Below are 27,510 nucleotides of genomic sequence, written 5' to 3' on the forward strand. Positions count from 1 at the left end.
TGCAACTACTGTAACCATGCTTGCAAAAGTACATGTAAAGAGTTATATAGGTTATAAAGCTATATACATTATAATATATGCACATGCATATGCAGCAATAAACCCATGCATGCACGGTTGCTACAGTATGCAATTACACACTTGTGCATGCATCAGTGTTACTTTGTTTTATTTAAGATACATATTATTACTATGAAGTTCACCATAGATCGATAACAATATAATACAGTAAAGATCTGCCAATGATGCAATTGCAGAATGCATGTATAGTAATTATAATGCTTAATACCTTAAGATAAAATAATACTATATACACTTAAGTGATTACACAAAGATTATAACCATAGGTAATATACACTAGTTATCTGCATATTATGTTTTACTGTGCATGAAATAATTGAACACAGTACATGCTGTTGAACTTGCAATCGCTCTTATAAAGCACATATAATATTATCTGCCCACACTGTTGGGCTAGTATATTACAGCATAAAAAATCTATTATATTTGAAAAGGTACAACTACGGCATGTATTGGTTTAATTTGCATCAATAAAAATACACTTTTATCACATGTACACTGAACATGTATACATAGAATGGTTAAATATGCAACATCGTAACTGCTGTATTGCTGTTTGATGCAATACTGCAGTAAGAGTTCCTTTCCATGTCTCCTTACAATGACCTGTTCGTTATACTTTATGGCATACTCAACTGCACTGTATATAAACTATGGCTTATCTATGTAAAACAAGAATCAATGACCTGCATCACTAAATTGTTGAAATCCAATCATGTCACTTTAATCTATTAAATAAAATCATGTTGGTCATTAACATCCTCCACCATGAATAAATTTAATATAGACATGCAGTTACTACATATGAACAAAATACATGTACAGATGTACATGCACAGTACACAACATTTGTGTAACATTTGACTTTCAGAATAGAAACATCACGCAGGATTTTAAAAGTATGAGTTGTCTATATATGCAGTTCGTTGGGATAACTTTATAGTTACTTATCTCTGTACTGTAACTATGTTACAACAATGGCTACATAGTATCTAGTAATCATGCATTAAAACAAAACACCTACTTGGGAATTGGAAGCAGTGGAAATGGAAACTGGAAACAGGACTTGAAAATTTTCTATTAGTTCAATTCTTTTTACCATGTACCATATTTCCATAAATATAAGTAGCGAGAAATTTTCATGAGTTAAATTTTCGTGTTAAAAATTTTTCACCGGTCTTCTCAAGCGACGAAATTTTTTTTAACAATCAATTATATAGCTTTATTAATTCGTTAAAATTATACTGTTCTTTTTGTATATAGGAGAGGCAGAATAACAAGCAGTGAATCCATGGAGGCTGCACCCTGAGAGCTGTCCGCCAGTCACAAACTCAAGCCGAGTGGACTACAGTGGAATTGCTGTACTTAGAAGCTCATTCCATGCAATTTACAAATTCGTATATATATAAATACTTCGTTTAATAGGTCCTGTAGTACCTGTCTATTATATGCCATGGCATCATTGCCAACGCTATCGCTAGCGGCGAAATCCCCAGGCGAGGACCAAGTGGAAGCTCTCGCCTGGGATGCAGGAGGCCATTCTTGTTTTATTAAAATACTGCATCAAAGTCATACTCTTGAAACGTCAACGGCCAAGCTTTGATCCAGGTGGCCAGAAAGTAATTTATTCAACTTCTTTAATATTACATTGGTAAAAAAATTTTCGCATAATTAATTTTCATCGGATGCTAGCTTCGACTAAATATTTTTAACGGTTTATAAATATAGAAATATGGTACGTATTATTAGTAACAAAGTGTGCAGCCTAATGATGATATATTTTTAAGTTGTCCACTTGCATTGCGAATGCATCAATGGTCACTACTATAAAATAGTGAGTCAATGATCAATGAAACAGTTTTAGGCCCAAACTATACATAACTGGAATCAAGCTTACAGAATTATATATAGCTCACAAGATCTCCAAGATGTTTCAAACTAAGCATAACCAGACATTTCATTGTGCATTTAGTTTGCTAGAAAATGTAGGTCACATCAATATAATATGTACAATTTTATACAGATTACATGACACAGTGGACCGTTAACATGTTATTATGAAGTTGATGGATAATAATTTACATGGCACAAGTTCTCTATGTCAAGCAAGGAATATGACTCATATTCATTACCAGGGTCTATTGCATGTTAGTATAGCAGATTGGTGAAAGAATTGTGCTTTTGATGATAAAAGCATAAAATTTGGCACAATAGTAGATTTTACCCTTATAAAAATTTTTAGCTATAGGAGCATCTCAGATTTGACCTTTAGTGACCTTTATGGCCATATTTATGTTGCAAAATAATGTTATTTGCCAATATATTATGTAGGATTAATCTAGCATGTAAAAGTAAGGTACCAAATTATAGGTCGCATTGAGCAAAAAAATTCAAAGCTTGTTCCAAGTCCGTAGCTTAATCTGTTCCTGAGTTATGGACCATTTATTACTTTAAAAATTACACGCCCATGCAGTTATTAATAAATATGTTCTATATACAGTGCTGTGTTATACATGTAATGTATTCCTGTACTATTTAATTAAGGAAATTGATATAAAGGCATTGTTTATTTCTCTAACTAATTAACAAAGGCAAATGTAAACAATCATAGTAAAAAGGTAATATCATTCGCCACATAGTCTACCACAAAAACAAAGTGTAGTACACTGTAATGCACATCGTCCCTGACATCGTCCACAGCATAGAAGTTCCCTACACAGTTGTCATGCCTCTGGTAATGATGTCCAGTATACTTCCCAGTCTTCTCCTACAGTTCTGCACCATCCCCAGGTAATTGGTGATGGACACAGTGGTGATGCAATCATTGCTTGGCTCCAACAGTGTCTTGTTGGTATACAGCTCTTTTGATGTGCTGTATAAGGCAGCCTGTGTTGGAGGAAGGGCATCTATTGCTCTACCATTGCAAGTAAAGAGCTTCCTTTCTGGATTCATTGAATTGCTCCTTATCACTAGTGAGGTCATACAATAACACATCAAATCGTTCTAATAAACGCAAATAATTTTCTATGGTTTCTACACTTGGACAGGAAATTAAAGTACAAAATGCTGGAGTGAAGTCTTCATATACTTTCATAATTTCCCATGTAGTCTTCTTTCCTCTTCCCCCAAAGATTGACACTGTGTCACAACCGGTAAAGGCATGGAACATTAGTAAAGCAAGACAATGTTGTGGTCCAAGTGCATTAGCCATCTCACGATGGCAAAATACCGGAAATTCTTGCCAATACCAAATACAATCCACAATTCTGAAATGTCAAGATGATCAACTGCTGCAATAGCTACAACTACAAAATCAGTGTCAACCGTACGTATCAATACTGTTTTGTATTCTTTTCTTGCTGCTTCCTCTAGATGAAGAATGATTCTAGTATCAGCCTCTTCATGTGTGCATGGAGATAAATCTGAAACATCAGGATGATTTATGCACAGCACTCCAGAATTTGAGTTGTGATAAATTCTTTGATGGTTTTAATGCAAGCTACACTTGACATTGCAAGAAATGAAAATAGTTCAATTTTGTTGTCATCGATTTGAAGAAGTTCCTTCCAGTTACCGGGATGTGCTAGAATGCTCAACGCGCCTCCTTATACCTTTCCCTCTCTTGTTTCGAGAATCTGTTATCAAGCTATCTGATCGGTAAACATCCCAGATGATGTCTAATCTGAGCAAATTCTGAAGTTGTGTTGTGACATGGTATAAAAACACATGAATAATCATCAAATGTCCTTGCAGTACCATGGTTGCGGCATGTTAACTATAGCTGCACCATCAAAAATGCTGACTTGTACTGTAAGTGATAAACAATGATTATTTACAGTTGGCTTCTTCTAAACAGTGCAACAGATCTGACTTCTTTCCAGTTCTCAATTTACCCATTTGTGATAGTTATGGTGGATAAGACTGGTTTTAATGCTTAAAAAATTCATCCAAATCACCATTGCTTATTTGAGAGGCTACATACAGTCTAGAAAAAAGAGAACAATCATTTCGAAGAGATTTTAGTTGCAGCTGTTTCTGTGATTACTTTTTGGCTGGAAGTTTGTTGAAGAGATAGAGTTTGTTACGTTTAATAGGATCTGGTATTGGTAAATTTTGATTAACTAACCTTTCAGTTACACACAATTCATGCTAGTCACCTCCCAGTGTCTCAATACAGTGCACTGTGTCTACCACTGTACAGTTTACGCTGTTTGTTCTATCCAAAACAAGATCATCACTACATTCAAAAAAAGGGTTCCCCATTTGCTGTATGACTTTCTTCAAGAATTTCACATCTTGTGCAAAAACTACCTGCAGATGTTTCTTCTGTTCGTGATGACAAAATTCTGAACTCTGCGACTTTTGAATAGAAAATTCAAATTCATCAATTAAACGAACCATTTATGGACCAAATACCATCCATCAATGTAAAGCAGCTGGAATCTCTGTTAATCTCACTGCACCACTATCACCTTTTACTGATGCATTATTTCCTGATCAATAGCAATAGCTGAGAATACCCTCCTGGATTTGCTCACAGTGAAATTGCCTTTCACAAACTCTGTATAGACATCTGGATGGTGCTCTAATCGTGAAATTAAATCACATAAATGAATTGGTATCCATCTGGCATAGTGGGTATGGTCTAAAGCAAAAAACCAAGGAACAATTTCTGTCAATATCCTATTGAATTCCCTTGCAATAATCACTGTATGCATCCTCAAGAAGTAGGTATAGACTACTAACAGCCACTTGATGTGCTCGTCTAGTGCGTGTGAGATGGGAAACCTTCAAAAAATGAATCTGCTGTCCCAGATATGGTAACTCTAGCCTGAACAAGTGCCTCTGTCCATCCACTGCATTCCAACAGATTACCAAAAGCCTTAAAAGCTGCCATCTCAATATGCATTCCACCAAACATCACAAAGATATGCTCCTCACCATATGTTGTTGGCCAGTTCCATTGGATTTGTTTTGCTAGTGCATACAAGGGTTGGTCACATGTTATGATTGGTATTTGACCAGGATTGAACCTGTTGAATGCTGCTTTCACAACATCCATAGAATGTCAGATCATGGCAAATGAGTTAGCCTGGTAATGAAACAAAGGTAGTAGAGAGGTGAGTGACACACCTTTGCTTCCTGTTGGATCTATATAGCTAGCATGATATGCAGCCCAAGAGATGTACTCATCATCATTGTTACCCAACACCCACCTACAAAATTAAAAAGTTCCAAAAGTTAATAAACACTACACATACTACACATATTTTTTCTCAACAGCTTTTGGTATAAGTTGACAGGTTGCTTTGTTAGGACCACTGTGCTTTGAAATAGGTGGGACATGCCTAATATTAGCAATAGGAGCAATGTTGGTGTAGGCCTCTGGTAAATGTGCTACTGTCACCTCAAATGTGGTGTAATCTCTATCAACATCTTGCATAACTCCATAAAAATTTTCATCTGGATGCTGAAACAAGGATATTCCAGTTCCATATAAAGAATAATGTGCAGTGGTATAACTGGGGTTATGGTCAATGTTATCTACTGCACCAGTTGTAAAGAGACCATGTTTGAGCTTTGGAGGACAGATGGCTTTCTCCATCATGTAGTAATGACAAATCTTATTGCCTACCTCAGTTGAGATTTCCACGATGCAGTCATAGGATATACGTAACCCCAATTCATAGAGGTTATCTACAAGCTGACGTTTTCGGATTTTAGTTTGGGTCATCACACCTAAGTAGACAGGCAATGGTGTTTCTCTTTCTTTGCAGTGATATGGGATACTTATCAGTTCCTTACGACGACGAACTGAGCTGTTGAACATTAGCAGCTGTGATATGGTGAGAACAGGCTGGTAAGTAGCTGAATCTGACTGAGCTTTAATATTTGGCCTTTTGAGTACCACAGCTACCAGTTCTAGAAGAGATGCTGGCACAGACTTATCCTGGCAATTGTTTTCAAGTGAGCAATTGAATTGGTTATTCATTTTAAGCATATCTCTTACTATATCTATATATTAGCAGCCCGTGCAAGAATAAGTGCATTATCTTCAACATCATGTTCACATGCTTTCTTAAATGCTGAGCCAACATCTTCATTGAAAATCAGAACTACATCTCGGTATTGCTTGTGAGCTTCTATGTCTTGAAAGTAGCCTAAAATGTTGTCTTTGAGCTTGGTAGAGTGAATTAGTTGTTCTACATCAGTTCCAAGCTGTTTCAATCTAGTGCTATACAGATTTACTAAGTCTGCAAGTTTGAAGATGGGTGCAACTGAATTATCATTTTGGATTTCTTCAATATAGGATACTAATTCTGCAAATGCAACACCACGGTTCACTGCATGTACATCATACTCTTCACATGCTTTTCCTTATCTAGCTCTATTGTACAAGGCTATAAGGTATTGTCGGTGATACACAGCATCTTGAGCAATTGAATCTCCTGCACTTGATTTAGAAAGCAACTGCTTGTATTGCAAGTTTATTGCACATTGCCAAACTCTAGAATCAAGTTGAAATGTTGATGCTTTTGATAAAAACTCCGCAGATATTGCAGGTTTATCACAGAAAAAGTATATTTCTGTGGAGTTGGTTTTCTTTTGACAATTCTGGCGAGTGAATTTACCACTATGACAGTCTCCAGAATCTTCTGCGGACGTCTTTCTCTTTCGAGCACGCTGTAATTCTGTTTTGTTGTACTTAAGTCTACAAGAACCGTGCCATTTAGCTTTGTGCTTCCGCAGTGTTAACTCAATGCCTTCTCCATCATTAAGCCGAGATAGGGGTATATATAGAATCTGGTAAACAACCAACTGCACTAATACTCTCAAGTAAATCTACAGTAGTTTTGTAACCTGTCCCATCAGAAGTGCGCTTAGACTCAGCTGGACAATGAAGGACTTCAGATGTATTTCCTGACACAATATGCATAGGCTCCAGTCTGTTTGATTAGGATCTGATGATATGCTAGTTTGCCGAGGATCTACAATCTTATAAATTTTAGCCATTTTATCATAACTGCAACATTAAAAATACAAACAATCACTACTAGTTCATTATAATTAATGCACTTTTGTTTGACAGTGATGGATCAAGAAATACGGATAACTATCTTCATAAAAAAGTTCATATTCTCTCTTATACCCTCTGAAATCCCTTCAATTGTTCTCTTCACTAACATTTTGTGACAATATAGAACACAAAATGTAAGTAATTCAAACTGGAGTATATCAAAAACATCATGGAGCTACTATATGAGATTTTGTACAGGAAATTATGACACTGTTGCTGTACTATAAATTATACCAGGCATTTAAATAACTCCAGCATGATCTGCACCTCCAAATAGCCATGGAATCAGGTAATATGATTATGTATGCATTTCACTACTACACCAGTCTAAGATGAATTTACTGCTGATTTAAGAGATATAGTGTGCTAGTATTATGTACTTGTAGCGACTGACCTCATGAGTATTGCTTGCATGATATCGCCTGTTAAAGTGTAATTATGAACAGAGTAGACGGAATGCAGGAGGATGCTCATGAATTTTTAGTTGGTATGTTAGAACTGATAGAATCATCACAATCCTCAAAGTACTGCACCTTCAAACTTAGTATCTTATGCATTATTCAACTTATAGGCAGCACAAGAAGTTTATTGCAAGGACCATGCATATCACTACAGAAAAACAGGTATACTAGCTGTATATAAGCTGAATGTATGGAGCATATGACTGGCTGTATGCATGTATTGTATAGAATTTGGTATACCAGTGGCTAAAAAAACTATTTTTTGCAACTAGCCCAAACCTTAGACCTAGGGAGGTAGTAGTTTTATGAACAAAATTTTCTGTGTTTGAATTACTTACATTTTGTGTTCTATATTGTTACAAAATGTTAGTGAAGAGAACAATTGAAGGGATTTCAGAGGGTATAAGAGAGCATAATTATTTACCTAGTTGAAACACAATTGTAGTAAGATTCAATCTGGAAGCAATTTGAGATGACTTGGACTAGGAAATAGTAAACAAACTTGCAGTGACGTTCTTTAGATCAAAATATTGATTTTTAAGGCAATTATTTTATATCAATAGTGGACTGTAAAAATGACATAATTCTTTAAGTTGTAATTTTAATTAGTGGACAAAACAAGGAAAATTTTTTAAAATGGCAATCTCAAGACTGGATTTTGAGGAACTTTTAGTCAAATTCCTGTAAACATGTACAGCACATGTATGTAATTCTGTATTGCAGCTTGCTATTTAGCCTGACTTTTACAACTAGCCAAATCACTATTTACTAGCCAAAGTCATTTACAGCCAGCTTTTTGGCCACAACTAGCCCCTTTTTTAGCCCCTTATGTATACTTCAACTTATATAGTTATGAGCTATATGCATCAATCAACTGTGATTTCTAATTACCATCATATGGTATTGTTTTGATGGCTGATACTTTTACTACACAGATTAATTCTTTGAACTTTCAGCTTACTCCTATTTACCTATAACAACCACACTGTGTTTTATTGAAGTGGTCCATTCAGTTGCTGCTCTCTTGCACCATGCAGAGCCTGTATTATATTTTGCATTACTAATTTTAAAAGCAAGTTATACCTTGTGAAATTATTGCAGATACAGTATGACTATCAATAATTCATATATATGAATATTGTAGTGACCTGTCTGAAGTGTTCATCATGTCACACACAGTATGAAACTCATAATCACCTTCAGCTAGTTGCAAAGGTACTAATTGTTTAATCAGCTGCTAACTAAAATACATATTACATACTAAATGTTAAGTTTTTAGCAAATTCATGGTAATAGACATATAATGTTCCTGATGTTATGTTGTATAAGGTGAACCTAATACCTAGCTTGAACCAACACATTGAAATCATCGCAAAACTTTTCAATTAACAGTATACACACAATTCATAATATAGGGGAGAAACAAATGCAAAACAACTGTAATGCAAAATGCAAAGCACAAAATAAGACATACTATATATGATACGTATATGCATACATTCATTCAGATCAACATTATGGAGCAGATGTAGATCTAGAATTTCATGGCATGAATAATCAAGACTTGCCATTGTAGGTTAAAGATGTAGAAGATGCCATCAGACTCACAATGCAGGATGAATTGACAACAAAGGACAATATGCTACATTGCAATAAGTTGGTGTTGATTTATTTATAACTTAATAATTGTGGTGTTATCAACTTTGTCATGCAACTTTATGTGCAGATATTTACATCAACTACGAGAACATTTAACAACCATAGATAATATTTAATTTCAAAAAGAAACGAAGTTGTTTAATTCTTACTCAGGTTAATTTTTGAACTATTAAGCATGAAACATCTGAATTATGTTTTATGTGCATATAGACTTCTGCAGATGGAAAGATGAATTTGAAGAATGCAGTGGGATAAACTATATAAAATCAACTGGAAGTAAAGTGATAAACAATGAAAGTGTTGAGTACTATTATTGTAACAGAACCGGATTCTTTAATACAGTTAGTAGTGGAAAAAGGTCATTAAAATCTCAAGGCGCTTGTAAACTGAATGCCTACTACACAGCTAGCTTAACTGTAAGGAAAACAGGTGAAGGAGCCGTTGAGGTGGAAATCTGTAGTACACACTATAAGCACACAGTATACCTTGGACATCTACGTATTCCTAAATCAAAATGCATTGAAATAGCTAAAAAAAAACTATCAGTCCTGGTTACAGTCAGTCCTGTTGAAAGACATTCAGATGATGCTAGAAGTGTAACAATGCTGGTGGAAGAAATGAAACAGAATGACAAAGAGTCTCCTGTGTTGTTTTACAAGCAACAGGGAGTAGTTCTAACAGCATATAATTATCTAAACAAAAACGACTTTGTGATGGTATTACAAACACCATACCAAGCACACATAATGAAGGAGTTTTGCAATAACATAGTGTGCATTTATTCCACCATCAAAACAACATGATTTTATTTTACATTAATCACTATCATGGTAATTGATGAATTTTGTGAATGCTATCCAACTGGATGGTGCTTGACCACTAGGGAAGATCATGTGGTACATCTGTTCTTTGAAACTCTCAAACAGAGGGTTGGAATAATTAATACACGTTGGATAATGACAGATGATGCATACCAGTTCTATAATTCATGGAAATCCACATTTTCAGATAGTCCACACAAGTTACTGTGTACTTGGCATGTAGACAGAGCATGCAGTGGGGCTAGTGCTAGCAAAATTGCTAATGCAGAGCTACAATGTGAGGTATATAATTCACTGCACACATTAGCACAGGAAACAGACATAAACACATTCAACACAATGTTGTTAAACTTTGAACAGCAACTACAAGAGCATCCTGACAGGTATATTTGAGGAATACTTTATAGAACTTTGCGTGGGCGAGATCAAAGGAAAAAGTGTACTTTAAATCTCATAAAGTACACTCTCAGCCGGCCAACTGCTTCATCGGCAAAGACTGCTTTATTCTTTCAATAAAGCACTCTTTGTGGCGCAATAAAGCACAGTAGCCCACGTGCCTTATTGTAGGCTACTAGCCTACTGGGCTCGCGCCAGTACGACTAATCACCCAAGCCGGTGAAGGCTGATAGCCTCGCCGCGCTAAGTGATCAATCACCCCAGCCAATACGAGTTCCACCACTGGATTGCTTTTATAGACATTCATAAATTCTTCGATGATGGGTGGGAGAAGGTAACATTGCTGTTACGTTTGTTAATGTAAACGGACAAGTCCTGGAGATATCACGGAAATACTTCACCATGTGACTCACAATAGAATCGTTTGTGGGTTGCGAGCAAAACCTGCCAAAGGACGCGATGAACTTCTACTATGCCAAACTATGGTGTAATACGCTTGAGTTATTTTGTTAAACTAGTGTGTGCGTTCAGACTGCTAATAGTTCGTGCAACGCTTGTTAATTACGAGTCCTAGTGTATGGTGAAGCTACATGATTAGAAAGTTCCATGAATCATTTAAAGCATAGCCTTGTTAGTGCTATATGAAAAATATAGTACTTGGCGCTTGGCCTCGATGCTATACTTATACTTACAGTGCAAGGAAGAAACAGTGGGCCTTGTACTATAGAAGAAAAGCAGGCATAAATACAAACATGTATGTTGAAAGTTTTCATCAATTGCTTAAGTATGTATATATGAAGGGAATAATTAACAAAAGAGTAGACAAATGCATCCGTTTGTTACTTAAGATAGCTAGGGATAAAGGATTTGAATGCCTCATCAAGCTTGAAAAGGGATAAGTATCTCATAGGATCAGTTGCATTTGCCAGAGACATAAATCCAGTTTTGAATTATCAACAGATTTAATACAGGACAATGGACTTGATTTGTGGACTGTACTATAATGTTCGTAAGAAAGATGCAAGATGCTCACCAAATTGTCCTTTACGGTGTACTGAATGTGATATTTATCCACCAATATAGCTGTACATGTCCTGATTTATTGGTACATTTAACAAAATGCAAGCACATTCACTTGCTAATAAGAAAACTTTATAAGAGTAATATATATAATGTACACAATACCTCTCATACTATCACAAGTGATGTATATGTATAATATGTATAATGTACACAATACCTCTCATTCTATCACAAGTGATGTATATGTAAAAAATGTATAATGTACACAATACCTCTCATACTATCACAAGTGATGTATATGTATAATATGTATAATGTACACAATACCTCTCATACTATCACAAGTGATGTATATGTATAATATGTATAATGTACATAATACCTCTCATACTATCACAAGTGATGTATATGTAATATGTATAAAATGTATACTGTACACAATACCTCTCATACTATCACAAGTGATGTATATGTATAATATGTATAATGTACGCATTACCTCTCATACTATCAAAAGTGATGTATATGTATAATATGTACTAGTGGTACCCGCGCAAAATGCGCGTGATACTAAGACAATTGTAATGTCCAATTGTGTGAATACACTTAAATTTGAACATTACTTCACATCATTACATATCAACAAACAAGATTACGCATAGCTACTGATGTGCATACATAATTTCCTCAATTGTGTGTAATGTTGGTGGCCTTGTGCACTGGAATTTCTGCACATCTGTACAGTACTCATGAAGGTGGCGTATCAAGATGTGTCCCATTACAATCATGCACATATATGAAAAAGATTAGATTTGAATGGCAGGGATGTACTCAACTTCATTTTGATGATGTTGCATGAACTAACAAAGTCTTTGAGTGTGATATGAGGATCAATTAACCAATAGTTGGTGCATCACCACAATGAGCTATGTTCTAATTCAACTTGCATTTGGCACATTCATTTTGTATATTTATGTAGTCAATTTTAGTAGTTGTAGTTTTATTTCTACATCCTAGTCATGGTAGTGTAATGTTAACTTATCGCATGACCAAGTGTGTATGCAGTACAGTATTGAGTATGGGTATTCAAGTTTATCAGCTGTACTGAGCAAGGTCAACACAACCATGTGGATTTGGATAGAGGAGTTAATTTATTTCTTTCTGAATCAAGGTGCACTACCAAGATGAATCCTTCATATGAAGAGTGGTTACTCTAGAGAGGTTGAGAGAGAGATTGACTGAAGTTTAATTTTAGATGCTGGCGGGCGGAATTCATCAACAAAGCAATACTGAAGTGACTGCTCAATTAGAGTATTTTTTGCGATTTTCTGACTTTTATTAGAGTATATCGATTCGTACTAAGCACTATGCTCATTTTTTGCAGGTTTTTACTGATAAAAGACGTAAGACGTAAGCAGTTAGATTTAGCATGTTAATAGCAGCACAATATTTGTTTCTGAAATCCAGCTTTGTCGAAAATCTGATGCGGGCATATTACCCATGCATTTCTGAAATTTTACTTTCTGTAAAAAAGAATGCGGGCGGTGGACCAGAAACATAATTACCAATTGGAGTGGCCTAAGTAATAGAATAAGTATAGAGCTTCTAGAAGTTTCAGCTGTCCCTGTGGAGTTACCAAGGATCTTATGTCTCCCTACACATTGAAGACTGCAACAGTCACTTCATTATGTTGTCCAAGTTTCGTAGTCTGGTAAGGTAGATGTATGTTTTATTAGAGTAGTTGAACGTAATCTTCCGTTTTACATCTCTCATAATGGCGAATCTTCCTTGTGTAGACTGTAAGGTAGCCTGATTGGAGTGATCATAGCTCATTAAATTGCCACCCCTACTACGACTGTTTCCTTCTCCCTTACAGTTGTGTTGATGGTAATCCTCCCTTTTAGGTGTAGTCCCTGACCTGCTTATATTATTGAATCTTCCCTCTGTAGACTGTCAAGTAGCCCGATCATAGCTCGTAGACTTGCCACACCCACTACGAAACTCTCCTTTTATACTGGTGGGTGGGATAAAAAAATTTTTTTTTTTAGTTGCCGGATGATAGCGTACACACCAGATCACATGATCAAATTAGCTGATGTGATTGGTTAAATCATGAAAAAGTGATTTATCCTATTTCATTGTAAGCTTTTAGACCTATATGTCATCTGATTTTTTATTGGCAATGCGTGTATACCGGAACGCCGTACACGTGTATACCGGAACACCTTATGACACATTGATTTGGACGGGTAGTGGGTCTAGCGAGTTTGAAGCTAATCGGGGAAAAAACCAGGGAGAAGTTTTTGTTTAAAAATTTTATGGCCTCGATTTTCTGTTTTTCGCTGTCGTCAACACTGGGAGAGAAACGTAAGGTGTAAGCTGGGATGGGGAAGGCTGGTAACACGATAAAGGTCTCCAGAAAGTTTTGGACACATTCGTGTCTTCCTCGGGTAGCTACGGTGGTTTAAAGGATATTTCCCGAAGTTTAACGAATTGCCACCAATCCCGGATCAAACGATTCGCCTCAAATTTTAGATTTGAATGGTACCAATCCGATTGGAATCCGACCAAGAAAGACGGGACAGTGCCGGAAAAGAGTTATAGAATTATTATATAGATAATGTACACAATACCTTTCATACTATCACATGTGATGCACAACTGAAGCAGTATGAGACCATAAAAATATTACTATAAATGACTTCTCTGTCACATCAGACTTCATCATCAGCATCACATGTTCATAAGAATATTACCACTTTACAGTCACTTGCATCACATTGCAATGATACTAACATATTGAAGACCGTTAATAGCTTTGTTTGCTGAGCTATTAATATTATTCATATGAAATCTCTAACTACTATGCACTACATCAATAATACTCCAGTAACAGAAAAAATGTGACTGAGCCTGAGAAAATAAGGCATGTGGGCACATGATTTTTGCCTAATTCTTCAAACTTCTTTGACTCATAACTTTTCATACCATTGTGCTATGGCAATGAAAGTTTCAGTCCTTAGTAAACATTTATTCTTTATGATGCAAGTTACATAATGCAAATATTCTGTTTCTACACTGAAATATAACCTATAGTGTGATGGGGTGTAGTTTGTTCTCACATGCCCTGTTTTCGCAGGCCCGGTCACAAATTATCCCCACAAAATACATTTCATTCAATACGCAAACGTCCCAGGAAGTCTACTGTTTAACTAGCTAAACCCAGTTCAATTAAGAAAATGTTAATACAACAGTCTTTATTTGTCAATAGTGAGATAACATCAGAAGAAAAATACAAGCAATGAAGCCTGTTAATTCCTTCTAAACCATGCAATATTATAGCATATGCATGGATGCAATCAGTACTGAAAACTCAGTGAACTCACTGTTGTATACATATGCAACCATGATTATCTGATACTTTGCCTCCTATATTATATTAGCCCACTTGTGAACTGTTACTTGTACTCTTCAGTGAAGACAAACTACTGTAGATGCATGTATGTACATAATAAAACCCATGTGTGTATACATAGTTTTCAATAATACTCATACAATAATGGTGGTTGTATAGCTTTGTGGATTTGTATACACATAAATGTAAGGGTGGGTATAATATGCATGCAACACAAATAGTCAACCGTGTGTGTCTTACAGATGTCCTAGAGTTGATCTTAAATAAAAAGCCAACTAAAGATATCAATGAAATTCAGCTGCAAGATCTGAAGATTTATATACCAGACTATATCATTGACCCATTGTGCTGGATTAGTATTGTTGAAATCTTTGTGCTCAGTCGAAGCTTGGCAACATCTGGAAATGATAGGTAACTATCAGCCAGCTTATCACTTCTTGTGTTGACTGTTATATACAGTCACGGAAATATTGGTCCTTGTAAAATCGGTCCGGCCGGACCGATTTTGGATACCAAAACTGGTCCGGCCGGACCAAATTTGGTTGACCAAGTTTAGTCCAGCCGGACCAATTTTGGCATCCAAAATTGGTCTGGCCTGACTAAAATTGGTCCGGCCCAAACTTTGTTGGCCACATGCACCCCCTGACCACCTGGACCAATTTTGGTTGGTCTGCGGGTGTACCCGGCATTGTGTGGACAGGTCGGTCCGTGCTAAGTATATTGTGATGGATCACTGCAGCCGATTTAGCCTGGAAACTATATAAATGAGTAGCGTAGTTTAATTTCCCGAGTTGATTTACGGAAAATGCATATAGTAGCTAGAAACTAAATTCCATGTCATATAGCTATATATGCAGCGATGAACAGTCAAAAAATTAATGCTGTTTTAATTTAAAGCAGTGTGGTATGATAAAAGTCCTGCATTCTTCTCCATGTCAATAGCTAGCTGGGAAGTAGAGGTTTTCTTCCGGCATACATCAACTCAAATGCATGGTCAATGCTGGATTCATGGTGGTCAATGTTGCATGCAAAAACACAGGTATCAAAATATTCTTCCCAAGTACGTTTTTATATGTTCAACCACTGTTTGAATGTGAAAACCTTTTCTTGTATTATTGATATAAATTACCAATTAAATTTTTTTTTAAATGTTCAATAAACTTCACAAGCATCATCAGCTCTGCAGTGTTTGGTTGAATCACCAGTCTATGCTGGATCACTTATACTTGAGGATGGTAGACAATATGTAAAATCTATAATTAAAACATGTCTTATCTTCAACTTCTGCATACATAGCTCAGAATTTACTTTGTTAATTCTGACCCTTGGTCAGTTTTTTCATTAATCTGGGAATACCCATACACGCATTGTCATAAACAGATACACATATTATTTCAGGGACTGATCCAGAGGGGTGGATGAGTAGGGACCCGCCAATTATGCCGGCATAATAATGAGCATAATAGATTCCTGAAAGCATTGAGCATAATGCTAGCATAATAGGCAGAACACTTGTGCATTACCATAATTCTTTCTTATCAAAATACCTTCAGTGCTGGTCACTGTAAAGCATTAATACAATAATACAATAATACAATACACATCACAGAAAAAATCGATATACTCTAATAGAACAGTCAGATAGCTGACTGAACTATTAGAGTATATTGATCTTTTCTGTGACATACACTTTGACAAGCAAGATTTAGAGTCTGTGCTTCAGCAACTTACTGTTTTCCCATAAAGTGCAAATTTACTAGGAACTTAGGAATAAATATTGAGCATAATCTGAGCATAATAGGTAAATATGGAGCATTAATTTAAGCATAATAGGAAAAATTTTGAGCGGTGAGTCCCTATATATGGATGAGGTGGCTAGCCACCCACCATGCATGGCCTTGAAGCCACTCAAGCTCAGACATGCATTATTTAATAAGGAATATTACTGATCATGAATACTCTTTTGTTATATCAATATGAACTAAATCCCTACATTGCATCAGATTCCAATGCTAGCTGGCTATAACCTTACAGTAGATGGTAGCAGTATACATGAATTTATCTATGATCATGGGCAGTATTAACTATCACCAGGCAGATGACTTCTTGAAGGAAAATATGGGGTCTGTTTTAGGATTGAGTCAAATTTACTTTTATGTCTGCAGCAACTCACCCTAAGGCTGTGGAATAATGCGACTGCATGCCTCAAAATTTTAAGTTGGTTAAGTAGTAAAAAACATACTGAGAATATTATAGCTATAACCTTTATAAGGTGATGTTTCTTCCTGTGGGGCATGTCATTAGTAGGAGATGATAGTTCACATTTAGTTATTCAATGGAGTAAACCTAAACTATATCATCTACATATAATCACATACAAGAGAGGAATGTGCAGTATGTACACATGTGAGTGTTACAGGTGTGTTGTTCTAACCATTAGTGTTAACTCATGATCAGAAATTATATGTGCATAAGAGAACAGTACACATGCTACTGTGCATGCACTTCACTGTACAAGCCAAACAATAACATGCAGTGTCAGCTTTTCCTGATGTATATAAATATTAAGACATTTAGGACTCTCAACTTAAAATCTGGGCCAGACTGGGTAGCCACCTACCTTCATTTATTTCTGGATCAGTGCCTGGTGATGAATGTTATAGGTGACTGCTCTATTAGAGTATCTCGATCTTAAGCACCTCCAATGCGGCTAGCTGATCCTGTGCATGCAATGATCCGTGCCCTTGTTGGATAACCTTTTAAGCACAAATCCATGCAGTGATAATGCCTGCAATGCTCATTATTCGAGATTGATAAATGAGAATAGCTATAGCTAAGTCGGCTGCAGTGTTCCAACAGAAACAATTTATAGCTATGCATCATTGTCTACCAATATTGGCCGAGTGGTCAGGAGTGCATGTGGCCAACTAGTTTTGGGCCGGACCAATTTTGGTCAGGTCGGACCAATTTAGGATGCTAAAAATGGTCCGGGCGGACTAAATTTAGTCGACTGAAAATAGTCCGGCCGGACTGATTTTTGCCCCGGACCAAAATTTTCGTTACAGCACTCGTATAGTTTATAGGAAAAGGATAGAGTGGTTTAGTAATCCTTCCACTTTTGTCTGTATAAATTTTGACATGATTTGCTGTGAAAAATGTAATCTGTGGTATCAATGGTAAGGACAATAAGAATTTATTTGTATTACAGGTTTTTGCAATTGAATTCGTCGGTATTGCAATTGAATTCGTCCCATTTGCAATTGAATTCATCGGTATTGCAATTGAATTCGTCGGTATTGCAATTGAATTTGTCCCGTTTGCAATTGAATTCGTCGGTTTTACAATTGAATTCGTCGCTTTTGCAGTTGAATTAGTCGGTTTTGCAATAGAATTCGTCGCGTTTGCATTATAATTCGTCATAAACAAAACGGCTCCAAGAAACCTACTATTTATGCCTTGGAGAGTTACACTTGAGACACTAGAAGGTAATTGAAGCTGTTAGTACGCGAAGTTGATAGCTGTCTGACAAGTTAATTAGCTTGCTCGCGAGTGACCACACCCATCGCGAATGGGGTAGTAGAGTTTGGAATGTTGTTGGAGAGGCTGTCGAGGAAGAATTATTGCCTTATAAAGAGTTGTTTACTACTGTTGTACTTAAATAAGTTCTTGTAGCAGCTGCTACATCATGTTTTCATGTTTGTTCCAGCTGCCATTCTTGTTATGGACGAATTTAACTGCAAAAGCGACGAATTCAATTGCAAAAGCGACGAATTCAATTGCAAATGGGACGAATGCAATTGCAAAACCGACGAATTCAATTGCAAATGGGACGAATTCAATTGCATACTGGACGAATTCAATTGCAAAAGCGACATGCTCAATTGCAAATGGGACAAATTCAATTGCAAAGTCGCCGAATTCGATTGCAAAAACCTGTATCATATACATTCAAATTACATTAGGAATTGTGTTGGGATTACCACTGCACCTGATGATGAATGGTATTGCAGTACCTGCTCAAATGACAGTACAATATATAGGGTCACTAACTGTGTACTAAAATTGTACATTATACTTTGTATAATTATTCCCTTTCAATTAGCTGATTGCACCCAATATTAGATGTGTACATACAGTGGCTGTTGTGCATAATTTTGTAAAAAAATCACAATTTAATACCAGTTCTCCTGTTAAACAAATGAATGTTGTAATGTTCTTATAATTGTGACTAGTTAACTCCTACGTACCATCCTATTGCATTGTATGTGTAAAAGCCAAGGCAACCAATGACCTGAAATATGCACTACAATTATGATTCAGTGAAGGGAATGATTAAAGGGATTTCAGGGAAGTGTGGAAGCATATTTACCTAGTTAAAACATAACTGTGGAAAGATCAAATCTGGAAGCAACTAGAGATACGTGACTGAGACCTGAAACTAGGAAATAGCAAACAAATTTACAGTGACGTATACAAGCCAATTCTTTAGGTCAAACTACTGTTTAATAAGATTTTAAGGCTATGATTTTATATCAGTAGTGGACTGGGAAAATTAATGACCATAACTATAAGTTGCAATTTATTGGACCACAAGTGGAAAGTTTAGAAAATGGCAACCTCAAGACTGGATCTTGAGGTACTTTTAGTCAAATCCCTGTAGCTAAAAATGCACAGCACATGTATGTAATTTTTGACTTTAACACAGCTTGCTATTTTAGTCTGACTTTTACAACTAGTCAAATCACTATTTACAACTAGCCAAAAGTCATTTACAACTAGCTTTTTAGTCACAACTAGCCTCTTTTTAAGCCCCTGAAATAGCTTGAATAGTGCCATGCTCTCATTAACAATTAACAATTTTTAGCAACATCTTTCAGCCTTTTACAATTTTCTTCCCACAAGCTATATAAGAGTCCATGATTGACTAACCACTGTCATGAAATAATTAAACTTTTAAAAACTGCCAAATGTATACAATAATCATGACAGTTCTTGCTTTTAGAATGAACTGTGTACATGTCTACTACTTCAATGCCTTAAAGCGTGGCACAGTGTGTAACCTGCAAGTGAACCTGTCAATTAAATACCTCAATATCTCAATATTTTCATGCTTCCACCATATTTAGCGAGTCCCCAGCAACCAGCTTATATATGACTACCTTTAGGGATTATACACTTAGCTTGCTTCTTCTTTGTGAGGTTGATCACAAGTTAACATACATAAGGGGAAATTTCAATTATCATACTTGATTGCTTTGTCAGATTTAGAGAAAAATAATGTAAAATATTGATTAGACTTATTAGGCCATTATTAATTTTTGTGATATTCTGTTTTTTTTTCATCACAAATCGGCATGCTGGTCAATATGGCTATATATAGCTATAGGCTTATTTTCATACCTCAACTTTCTGTACCACTAGTAGTTAGCTATATAGATACAGAACTGATCTATATCACTGGTAGTTATCTGTTTAGATATACACAGAATTTATCTTATAGCAGCCTATATGTAGCTACATCTAAAGTTCCTCATCAGATGTAGCTACATTATATAGTTGTCCTTTGTGATTGCAGAATTTTACTAACATAAATAATAGAATGTTCAATGCACAATCTGTAAGGAGTTTGTGACTACTGTGAACAAGGTAGCTGGTATATAAGAGCAGGTATTGCTATTGAATAGTCTTGATCATCTAGGTGAGAATCATACCTTGTCCATTATAACCTAATGACAAAACGTTTTAGCTCTGTACCCGCACTTTTTATTCTATAATATAATTATATGCACGTCACTAATTTGTTCATTGTGCCTTTTTGTGGTGCACTGTAGTGTTATTCCAGTTCTCAGTACTGGAACTAATTCCAGTACCAGCAATTTAATTTAGTTCCAGTTCTAGAACTAGAAGTAGAACTGGAACAATAATTTTACTTTTCTCAATACTGGAAATGGAACAATAATTAATTTTGCTAAATACTGGAACTAGAACTGGAACTAAAATGAAAATTTATCAAGTACTGGAGCTAATACTGGAACTGAAATTGGTCATAAACATTAAGTCATTATCAATAAAAATAGCAAATACAATACTCATTACATGACTACAGTTCGTGTGCTGATAAAAACAAGAACTGATAAGTATTCAATAGAATGATGCAAAAGGTTATATAGCTAGAAACACTGGGATGAACTGGAGGATTGAACAACTGGACTCATGCCTTATATAGTATTCAGGCTTGATGAAACCATTGCATTGTTAGAGTTAATTCTTTCTTGTTTCTGAAGACAATTTTGGCTTTAAACTTTCATGCTTTTGAGATATTGAACTTAGTTATACTGCTATAAAAGAGCTACACATGTGTAGAATATGCAAATGAACCTATGAACTTTGCCCACCTTCATTGTTTGTTCATTTTTCTAGGGATGTTTATAAATAACAACTTGTGTTTATGTTTTTAGCAGGAATTGTTTGGTAGTCAATCTTGAAAAACATGCAAAATAGCTCTTAAAAATTAAAGCATTAAATACTCTATTTACAGTTAAACTCTTAACTCTGTGTGTGTGTGCATCCACCATCCTTCTTATTCTTAACATTTAATATTATAGTAGTGACATACATCCTTTATCACAAACTATGGGCATTTGAGTAAGCAAAATTAAGTAGCTGTAGTTTATCTGTCGATCTTGCTTTTCCATATACAAGTTGACAGTTCCACCTACATGTATAGCCTAAATTTATTGTTTCTGTGGAAAAATGCTGTAGTTATATACAACCAGTTTCCTAAATACTTGCAATAAAAAGAAAGAAACTTGTCCAGTCCTTGGTCTATCCAATATCCATCCATTGCTTGTCCACTGGTCCAGTCCATGATCCAGTCCACTGAATGCATACACCCAATGCAACACTGAAGTGAAACAAATAATTCTCACTACTTAGGTGATTCTGTATTTCTGAAATGTGTTTACATTTAGTTTAATGTTTGATAATTAACTTCAAATCACCCTATAATCAAAGCCTTGGAGCATCAATGCCTTGCATGTACCGTTAGTTTTGTAGTAGTTGTTCTGCCTAGATACATAACACAATCAAATCAAAATCCATAGTTTAGTGTACACTGTACATTGTTTTAGATATGGAGCATTAAACTAACTATGCAGAACTAAAAACAGAACTGTAATCTTAAAGTTTGTAGTTCTAGAACTAGAAATGGTACTGTAAAAGCTACAGTTCCAGAACTGGAACTGGAACTATAATTCTAAAGGTTATGGTTCCACAACTGGAACTGTAATTCTAACCGTTATAGTTTTAGGCTGGAACTGGAACTGTAATTCCAAAGGTTTATGTTTCTAGAACTGGAACTGGAACTGAAATAAAAAGCTAGTAATGGAACAACACTAGTGCACTGACCATAGACCGTATTCCAAAAGACGTCATGAAATAAAATCGCTGTGGCTACTTGGGGTATTCTAACAATTTCGAGTGAGAGTTCCAATGTTGCTTAATAAGATTCAATTCACTATTCAATCCAGGAAGAAGATATTAAAAACAGGTATAGTTATAAGGGTATAAAACCTATTTTCTAACGCCGGGTTATAATTTTCAGCTGGTTTTCAAGAAATACTACTATTTCTTTGCTGTAATAACCAAACCTGGTAGTTTCGCCTCAATATCTTATTTGTTAGCCTTTACATCAAGATTAGAAATCTCAATCACCATTGGTTATCGATAATACTGGAAACTATAAGGAATACGATCTATTAGTATTGCATCATTTGCAGCTTTACTGTGTATATACATTTGCAGTGTCAAAGCACTCTTTTATACTTAAAATGTGAAATTTCACTGTTTTCTTCCAGAAACATATGCATTTTTTTTTGAAGTATGTGAAATTAGCAATATTTCAATGAAATCACAAAAATGGCTCTAACTCATTTTAAAAATATTTTTAAAATGGGTTACTGACTTGTTGGGAGTTTTCGTCTGCCACAAAACTCAAAAGTTAATTATTTTTTTAATTTTAATTTTTTTTAATTATAAGGCTTTGCAGCACAAGTGCTGAAGGTCTGCAGGACACCTGGTCGTACAGCCTGTTTAAAGTTGTTACATGAAGTGTGTTTGAAAAGGTAGAGAAAGGAGAAAAAAATCCATGACTGGACCTAGGCGGCCTCAAACCTGCAGCCATCCGATTAACGCTCAAACACTTGCAGGAGTCGGCCTTGTGGTCAGGATATTTTCTCCTTGTCAATTTCAAGTATATATATATCCATAGGAACTCTAAAGAGTGACTTATTATCTCAAAGTAGCTATTATAAAACTGGATATGAAACCCATAAATTAATATACAAATCGTGAGATAATCGTGGTTGTTATCATGGCAACCTGCGTACAAATAAGTACAGATAATGAGAATAATTATGTACAAAAATCAGAATTAAGATATGTGATGTACGTATGGGAGTGTATAAACAGTGGAATGGACTACTGGAATGGTGGAATACTGGAATGGGATTTTTTAAAGTTCAATATCAGTTTTTATATCCAAATAAGTACAACCCCTCACCTTAAGTAAGCAAATAAATAGGATTCCCCTTGAAGTAAGTCAGCTCTTTTAACATAATTCACCTCACAAAGTTTACCAATGTATTGTACTGTAGACAGTGCATAAGCAATTTATTGGGAATACTGATCATGACTTAACGCTTGTTTCCAAATGATAAAAAGTTAGCTAGCTATCTGATTACATGTTTGCATTGTAAAAAGTACATTCACTGTATAATGAAGTATTCATTTATTTATTATCAACTTTACCAGTTAGGCACTGGAGGGCGAACACAGGAGTCGTACAAGGTGTTTACCACTAACCTAGGAGCCTAAGCGTAAATCTTTGGGTAAAGTGAAACGGGACTATCTTGTAAGCATTTACAATGAGCCTTTTCCACAATTAGCTGTCAGAAAAAATTTAAGCCAAAGTTTGTTGTGGTAGTGCCACATTGTACACAACTGAACCACATTTAGATGCAGACGAGTACTGAGTTTTAAGTCGTACAAGTGTTGCGGTGAGGAAAGGTATGCTAAAAGAGCTGACTTCAAGGGGAATCCTATTTATTTGCTTACTTAAAAAGAGGAGTTGCAGATGTAAAAAATGATATTAAACTTTAAAAAATTCCTTTTTACTATTCCAGTATTCCACCATTCCAGTAGTTCATTCTACTGTTTATACACTCCCTGTACACAATTAGTCAAGTCAATTTATGAAAAAAAGGGGTCAACCTTAAACTAATTGCAACACAAGTGGTTTCAACAGTTTCTGGCACAGAAAAATGTGTTCTATAACATCAAAAAGTCGCGGAAAATCCCATTGGGGGAAAGTACCCTTTTAGCATGACCTTTTTAGCAAAACAAATGTGTATTTATTCTTCTATTTCAGCTGTACATTATCCAAACTATTTACATTTGGTATCAAATGATTGCTCTCACTATAAGCAACAAGATGATACTTGTTTGGTATCCACAGCTTAATTTATTCTAAAGTTATCATCATTGTATTGGATAAAACTGACACTGTAAGCCCCGCCCGCGCACTTAATTAAATTTTAGTTTAAGCTATTCATTGCTCGTCTAATGATAGTTTTCCTATAGCAAGGAACAATTTTTATGACAGTGTCATAATGAAGACTATAAGGTGCATGTGTTACCATGGAAACTGATGTTTACAGATACATATATAGTTATCACGTTAAACCCACTCCAGTAAATTTGCAGTTTCTGATTTGGGTCCTACAAATAAAAGAAGTGCAAAAAAATTCTATTAAAATTATAAAAGAACATGAAATTAATTTGTTCATGTTGGTGTTCAGCAAATTACACACCGCTGACTTTAGAAATATTATCTTGCTAACTTTTGAGGAAGATTTTTACACATCTCAATTACCTTATTATATGCACACTAGAGAGCTAACTGCATTTATTCTAGAGTAATGTCTGTAACTTTACTTTTCCTATGTTCCTGTAGCTAGTAGATAAGATTATTAACAGATTATCACAGTTGACTTTAGCAAAGCATGCCATTTGTCTACAATTATTGCATTACATCAAAAAGAAAAACTGTGCATGATCTCTTTAGTACTACTTTGGTTTATGTTGAGGACATTATCATTGTTATAGAATACAGGTATGAATCACATAAACTCTGCACTCTTTTCAATGGTATAGTAGTATATACAATGTACTAAGAAATAGCTAGCAAAAAAAAATAGTCTCATGGTGGTGCATTATTAAGAAACCAAGAACCTCAGAGTTTGGTTGTAATTCTTCAATATGACTGAATGTCTGTGACTCTATTGTATAGTCTTGGAAAACAGTTGAGGTAGTGTGACCATTTGTGGGATACTCTTAATGATGGAGCTATCAGAAGAGTGTGCCATTTGCAGCCAAACCATAGGAACATTACCTAAAGCTACCCTAGGGGAAAGGGAAGTGCAAGCATTAACAAGGCCAGTGAGGAAAGAAATGAGACAGTACACTGTGTTCCTGGGCAGCTGGTACATCAGGAATGCCGTCGTAAGTATTGGAAACCAAGTCATACTTCTCAAACCATTAAGAGAACAGCAAGATATAAAAGGCAACATTATGCTAAGGTCAACACAGAGAATTTGATTTCAGTACTGACTGCTTCTTTTGTGGTAAACCAGCACTTGTTGCAAAGAAGAGGAAAAGTTCAGAGGTTGTTCCTGACAGGACAGTTGAAATAAAGGACACCATTCTGGCAATTCGTCATGAAAGAGCAGATGATTGGGAAAATGATGTACAAGAAAGAATTTTGCATGTTCATGATTTACAATCAGCAGATGCTGTCTATCAGAATGTGTCGTGTCAATTTTCGTACCATGAAGCTAGTACTCAAAAAAAGGTGAAGGTAGGTCATCCACAAGAGAAGCAACGTGCAGATGCATTTCTTGAGGCTGTTAGATTCTTTGAAGAGAATGATGATGAGCAAATTACCATTTATGACTTGATTCAATGTATGGAAAGAAATCTGGCTGACAGTGAATTAAGTGCTTACAGCAATCCACATATGCAGCAAAAGTTAGAACATTTTGGAGACAAGATTATTCTGACAGAAATCAATGGTAAACCGAATGTAGTCACTTTTAGAAACAAAGTTAAGAATGTCTTACATGACTTTTACAATCATCGTGATCTTGATACAGAAAAAGAGAAAATGAGAATAATAGAAACTGCTACCAAGTTAATCAGGGATGACATTAAGGAGGTCAAAACGTCTCACAGTCACTATCCAGGTTTTGAAGCGCTAGTGTCTGAAGAAAGTATCAACTTTTGACCAGCATCTTTAAGATTGCTCCTTACAGGTTCGATTGTGGGAAAAGAACTGGAAATTAAAATTGCTTCAATAGGGCAGGCAATAATACAGGAAGATCGACCTAGAGTTTTATTTGCCCCATTACAGGTTGCTTTGGGGGTGCAGCTGCATCAACATGGTTTCTGTTGCTCCTACAATTAAGTTCACCAATTTGAGCAAAATACAATTTTGAATTATGGAACTGATATTCCTAATCATTCATCACAGTTTGTCCATTATGTTGCAGACAATGTTGATCATAACATTAAACCCTTAATGGAAACAATACGTTTCATGGTATGGGGAGACAGCTGCTGTAACCCCTGAAACCAAAGCAAGCAACCCAATCAGCCGAGTTAAAGTCCTTCCTAATGAAATATCATCTGTTGGTAGAGTGCCAATCTTACACTACAAAGATCACAGATTTGGAATGACTGCAGTGAGATATCAGAAGCTCAACAGTTTCATAGCTAAGGATCCCACAGCTCTACTGGATATACTGTGGAAGACCTCAATTATGTTTGGATCACCAAGGCCAGCATGGTCTCGGATGATGCAGCTTGTTCACCATGGTACACACCCTGGTAAATCATCTGTGATGTTTCTTCCAATGATTGATATCAATCCCAGTGACACTACATGTGTATACTCTACACTGAGGTGCATTCAACAGCATACAAGTCGTCATAATGTCACACCTATAATCACTTTTGATCAACACCTATGGTGGAAAGCCTTGGTGATCATTGTCAGTGAGCCACTTGGAAGTCAGCTGAAAAATATAGTTCTTCGTTTAGGATTTTCCACACTGAAATGAGTTTTCTTGCCTCATGGCAGCATCTGGTTTGCAGGATTTACTAGAGCAAATATATGCACCCAATACTGTTGTTCACATGCTAAGTGGTAAAGCTATTTCTAGAGCACTGCGAGGACATTTTCTAGTTGATGCTGCACTTAATGGTTTGATCATAGCTGATATATTCAATGTGGCTATACCTCAATGCTCAGAAATCACTTATGAAGAAACCAAAGAGACCACACAAACATCACAGTACCAAAATAATTCCTCTGAACATCCTGAATTGAAAGAAGCTGCTATCCTCTATGAGAACTTAATGCAAGGATCAGTAACCACAGATCACGTTTGCCAACATGCTACAATAGTCAAGATTAATGATTCTGTTCAAAGAAAGAGAATGTTTGAAATCTTACAGAAC

General features: G+C 35.8%; 1 protein-coding gene across 1 annotated transcript in view; it reads left to right on the plus strand.

Moving 5' to 3' along the window:
- Positions 1-27,510, plus strand: part of LOC136254505 (uncharacterized) — a 151,251-nt gene that overhangs the window by 23,714 nt on the left and 100,027 nt on the right. The window lies entirely within an intron of this gene.

This window comes from Dysidea avara, chromosome 4 (assembly GCF_963678975.1).
Source record: "Dysidea avara chromosome 4, odDysAvar1.4, whole genome shotgun sequence".
Lineage (NCBI taxonomy): Eukaryota > Metazoa > Porifera > Demospongiae > Dictyoceratida > Dysideidae > Dysidea > Dysidea avara.